Raw genomic sequence first — 6,000 nt, 5'->3', positions numbered from 1 at the left:
ACTTGAACCCCTGGGCGAGGGGTGAGGACAACAATAATTCATTGTGATGCCAATTAGACTGGATTATATGTGTCCAGTGGACACATGCAAAATGGACAGCTATATATGGGGTGTGATTTTTTTGTGGGAACGGATTGTCCTATTTTTTTTTTCAGGTGGGAGTGGGATGTTGGGGAGGGGTAGTAGGTATATTTGGGGAGATAGGTTGGGTAGGTTAACAGAGAAGCCACACAAGACACATACAGAGCCGGCATATGACACATGTGGTGGGTGAACACCTTGGACGGGGAGGGGTGTTTGGAAGTCCCAAGCCCATGAGCCCCCAACTGGAAGCAATGGAACTGACGTCCCCAGCCATGAGCAGTCACCACTGCACCTTCATGGCCCCAAAGGTGGCTGTGCTGGGGGCTGTGTAAGAGGGGCATGCTTACCCTCTAATAGCACCACTCAGCCCTCAAGCTGGCATAGCCAGTCTCGATATTCCAGATCAAGCTCCCTATGCACCACGGCCCGGACCTGTTGATGGGTGACAGGTTCCCCTCTGCACCTACTCCGAGGGGGGGGCTCATTCCCTGCAGAGGTTTCACCTGAAGGTGGCACAGGGCCCACAGAGGAGAAGGTCCCAGGCTGGGCCCCAGATGTGCTGGTGCCCGGTGCCATGACCAGCTGAGGTGGGAATGGTGGGTCCGCTGGGACCGGCCTTCCCATACGAGCTGTGTTGTCGCAAGTTTATGACAGATATGGATTAATAACAGTCAAAAGTATTCAGGATTAGTTATAACAGCATGCATAGGTATTCCCATTAACCCAAAAAAACAGTTTTAACACAGTTGCAGAGCAAGCAGAACCCATGCATATATGGAACAACAGTGGCCATTACAGGAGCATGCAGGTATCATTGATGGCAACAGGCCACCAATATGGGTGTATTTTAACATGCCACATGCATAGAAACAAATGTGAATATTTATAAACCATTAGGACATATGTCCCAACAAAAGTTTGGAGTGTACACATACCAGTTGAGTAGTATCCTTGTAGTTTTCACAACATTCTTAGTCACTGCAGTGATCTTTCCCTTACATGTATTATTACACTACCCAATGGCCTTATATTGTACACTGGTATGTTTATAGATTATTATATACGTGACCTGTGTCTTACATACAGGCGTGACAGGCTGCAGGTGTTAATGCAACATATGTTGAGAATTGTTGTCATACACTTTGGGTGAGGTGCTAGAATGACAGGTTTGTTTTCATATACATTCTCTGACTATGTACACATTTGACTATCAGTTATATGTCATTGACAGCTGCCTACATTTCTTGGATCATCACACTGAATTTTCAGTGAAACAGGGTACCAGGCTGGTGATATTGGCCATTTATCTGGACATGCTGGACAGATTGGAACAGTTGTGGGGTATGAATATGCATACAACTTTCAATTTAAACATTCTAGCAAATTCGGCACAGTTGGGTGTAATTATGCATACAGCTTTCTAGCTGAACATTGTAACAAAATCTGTACAGCTGTGGGGTATGATTATGTATATAACTTAGTAACACTCCCAAGATTCAAACCCCTTCTGTGTGTTACAAAAAATTATAGCTAACATAACAGTGCACTGTGCTATCAGGGAACTGATATAAAGCTTTCAACTGTTTTCTAAGTCTCCCTAACTTGTACAATATAACTGACCTCTTGGCACTTCTAACATTGTTATGCAGGACTTCATGCCCATTTTATCTGCATACCATGGTGTGGGTGACACTGCTTATGATACAGCAGTACTATTTATAGTCTGGAACAGATCACCAACAGATGAGAGAAGAGTAAACAGAAGCACTCCAGTGGTTATACCTTTATTCACAGACTATTACACATTTATTTCTACTGGTACAACACTTTCTAAGGCTATTATATTTATTTGTTATGACAGTACATGCAGACTGATTACTAACCTGCCTCGCGATGCAGCCTTTGCAGCCTAGCATCATGGGCTTGCTGGTTCACAGCCCGCTCATCTGCAACTGTCAGAGAAATGCAGTGATATTTAGCCTCATCTATCCATAGTATACACAAGCTAGGCAATTATTTACTACTTAGTAGAATGAGTATTTACTCAGTACTGGGGCACTGAGCATCTGCCAAGACTCCTGGATCCACTATTCCAGTACATCCCCCTCCATTGCTTCAGGTCAGCATGGTGGCACCCGACCTGCTCACCATTCCAGGGGATACCTGTGGCACTGGTGAGGTCACGGGCGAGACTGTCCCAGGCCACTGTTTTATACCACGAGCCCTGGTACTATCCCTGCAGTAGTCTCTGCTCATGGTGTTTTACCAGGGGCCATACCATGATTTTTGACTCCTGGATACCCTAGCGCTGCACTCTAAATCGAGTGCCTTCACCCGCACCAGCCATTCTGCCTGCAGTAAGAAGCTACAACCAGATATGAGAAGTATTCCCATCTGTGGGGTTTAAATATTACCAATTTCCCACACTTTCCTGTGATTGGCCAGTTTTGAAAAGGCTAAGCTATGGGCAAACCTGCTTACATAAGGTTGGCAGTGCTTAAAGAGGTATACCACGAGGCAGATTGAATTGGCTCCCCTACACATTGCTTACACTTACTAACTTGAGCTGTGCTGTGGTTAGCATTGCTTAACAGTTAATTAGCATCATATTTGCCATTTGGCAATGATTTGTTCTTTATTACAGGTTATATATGTGTCTGGTATCTGTGATTCATGTGTAGATACACTGTATGGTGACCTGGGGACGTCTACACTTTATTACAATAACACCTCAAATCTATGCTTACTGCAGTACTCCAGTTCACATATTTATGTTATGTAGCAGGTTTTACCACTTCACACTGTACATAGATTCAGTTCCCATGTTTGGTTTGATTTTCCTGTGGTGAGGATTAGTTTGCTGATACCTCATTCATATCCATTGCTATGATGGCTTAGTGGTTAACTACTGTGACTATAATGTACAGGGTTCTGAGTTTGAGTCTTGCAGCGGCAGTTTATTTTTTTGCTGGACAGAACATCGGCCATTGGATACAGAGTGATTAAGGCACTTTAAAGTAGTTGTAAGAAGGTCTGCATGGGTTTGCACGATGGTAAGCACTGCTAACATCTGGTTACAGTTTCTTACACTCAGTTAGCTTCTACTTTGCTTAATCTGTGTAGGCAATGCTTATCCCCATGATAAAATGCACTTAAACATGCTTACTGTGGCTTATTTGTGCTTACACCTGCTTATTAGTGCCTTATTCATTATGACACTGAGACTTCACATGTGCATTTAATGCAGTACTCCAGTTCACATTTAAATGTTATTATGTAGGTTATATGGCAAAAAGATGTAAAAATATGTTCATATACAGATTTCACATGGAAAATGATATTTGCTGCAGTGGGACTCGAAACGGGAGTGCCTGTTCATTAGGTGGGTGCTTTAACCACTACACTATTGCTGTGCTGCTTCATTTGCAAATATATTCCTTACCCTCTTCAGCCTTTTCAGCTGCTTTAACCATAGCTAAGTGATGGACAAACCTGCGCACCTATGGTTAGCTGTACTCGGGGTTTTAAAAAAATAAATAAAAGGGTCTCTTCATTTTATTTAAATGTACTGCTACTGTTGAACACATGGGGACTGTTGGTGGGGATATGCGGACACCTAAGAGCAGTCTCACTCATTTATTTACACTTTCTTCTACTCTACTTTGCAAGGGCATGTTTATTCTGAGAGCTCTGCTCTCAGACATGCCCCCTGCACTCATACACACTCCGTGTAGGATTTGGTGCTCAGGCAGCGTGTCTTCATTAATATGCATGGCGCGCTGCTGTCCTCGTCTTAAAATGCCGTTTCCGTGCAGGACTAATCTAAGATTAGTAAATCCGAGGGTGAATGGACAAGATGAGGAAATGGGATTATGATGATGATGCTTGCAGAATATTAAGAAGAATACCTTGACAGTTAATATAGATTACATATGCAGGCTGATGAATGGAGAAGCTCTAGAATAGAAAAGACTTGAAACAAGACAGGGAGAAAGACGGAAAAAGAGACATTGATATACATAAATACTAAGGACAACAAGATATAAGATAAGTTGGTACAGAGCTGAAAGGAGAAGACAAACAGAAAAAGTAAATAAGTATTTGTAAATCTGATACCAAAGAAAGAAAGTGAAATGTGGAGCAGATAAAAATATGGAAGGAAAGTAGGTTAACTGTGAGAGGTACGAAACAAAGGATGTCATTGAAAAAAGAACTCAAAAATAAAGGTTGAGAAAGAAAAAAAAAACTGTATGGTCTGGAAAGAAGGGATTGGTGGATCCATTGAACACTGTTGATTACCATAATGGAAAGGTAGAAAAACAGACAAAACATGTAAATTATCAAGGGGATGAAATGACCCAAGTATAAAATATATATAAAATCAGAAAGGATAGAGTTATATTAATATAAATGAGTGCAATTCCACAAAAGAAAAATAATATAAAAGCAGTGGATAAGGTAAACAATTGTAAGTATTAACACTGGCAAAGAAGTATGGGACTACTGTACTCTTTGGGAGAACAAGGTAAACAAGAAATGGGATTAACAGATAAGGATTGAATATCAATGTTTTTTATCTCATATAAGATATGTAAAAAGAAGAAAACAGATAGCAATTCTTTGGGATTGGAGGCAGGATTGATATAAGCAAGAGGAACTTAGAAATAAAAGCCATTGGACATGAATACTGGATAAAATTAGGTAAATATCTGGAACAATGCAGAGGGCATTTGTAAATATTTCATGTTCGGAACATGAGAAGGGAAGAGTCAGAAAAAGGCCTGAAACCAGTACTGTAGATTCTGGCAAAAGAGGTAAAGAGTTTTGTAAAAAAATGAAATTTTAAGTTACCTCCCAGAAACTGGAGATATGAGAAAGGATGGTAACTATGTTGAAGCAGTTATAAGTCTTACAAATTAATAAAGAACGGGGTTGGGGTTGTAAATTTGAAAAACAGGACATTTTCAGAATATTATAATGCAGAGAAGGTGGAAATAAGTACAAATAAAAAGATGTATGGAAAGTAATAATGAATGGATTGTGATGCCAAAATTAAGACACACCCCTCTGTGATATACAGGGCCTCAACCAAAAGCCTATATGATATAAAGTTACTCTTAGATAGAATCAGCAGATTCATGTTGCTGTTCCCTAAATGTTTGCATTACTGAAAAAAATCCTCATGAAAGAAATATTTATTCCCATTAAAAAAAGCAGTTTTTCTATCTTCATTTTCAAAGTAAATAATTGTAACCACTATCCACATTTATCATCATGATAAGTACATCAGAAATTATGTAAAAAACTTATTTGGGTCACACAATAGTGGCGGCAAAGTTTTGGAAATACCAACAAATAAACTAAAACCTACGATAATTAAATTTCAAGTCTTGGTCTTAAGACCAGGAGTAGCCTAAATCTTACACTCATATAGCTAACTGACATCAAATACTTTATAACACGCTGCTGAATTCTTACATTAAGGGCTGTACTGTGTGTGTATATCTTCCTTATCTTCTGGTCAGAAACACTGATTGTGGTTATTAAAAAAATAAAATTCCATTTTCATTAGGTACCATTCAGAGTTTCATAATTTTGTTTGTTAAGGGAAATTCCCTGTCTTCACCATGATTATGTTACAAATGTTTAACACATTTCAGCATAAGCAGCATTAGGACAGATTCTAAGTGCATACCACTGAATAAAGCAAATCAGCAGTTTTACAGATGTGGGCAGATTCACTGAACCCTACTTTGTCCGCTAAGACTATGTGTAGATCGCGGTATGATGCACACATGACAGTGCACCGCTTAGGATTCAGTAACTGGTTCTGCATAGTGTGTAGAGCACACAAAAATGGTAAACACCATGGCATGCAAATTACAGCATAAGCAGATGAATTGTATGCCAATCAGC

Source organism: Protopterus annectens, chromosome 4.part1, assembly GCF_019279795.1.
Source record: "Protopterus annectens isolate FY-2018-M chromosome 4.part1, PAN1.0, whole genome shotgun sequence".
NCBI classification, from domain to species: domain Eukaryota; kingdom Metazoa; phylum Chordata; order Ceratodontiformes; family Protopteridae; genus Protopterus; species Protopterus annectens.
The sequence above is the reverse complement of the archived record's forward strand: the minus strand, read 5'-3'. Positions refer to the sequence as shown.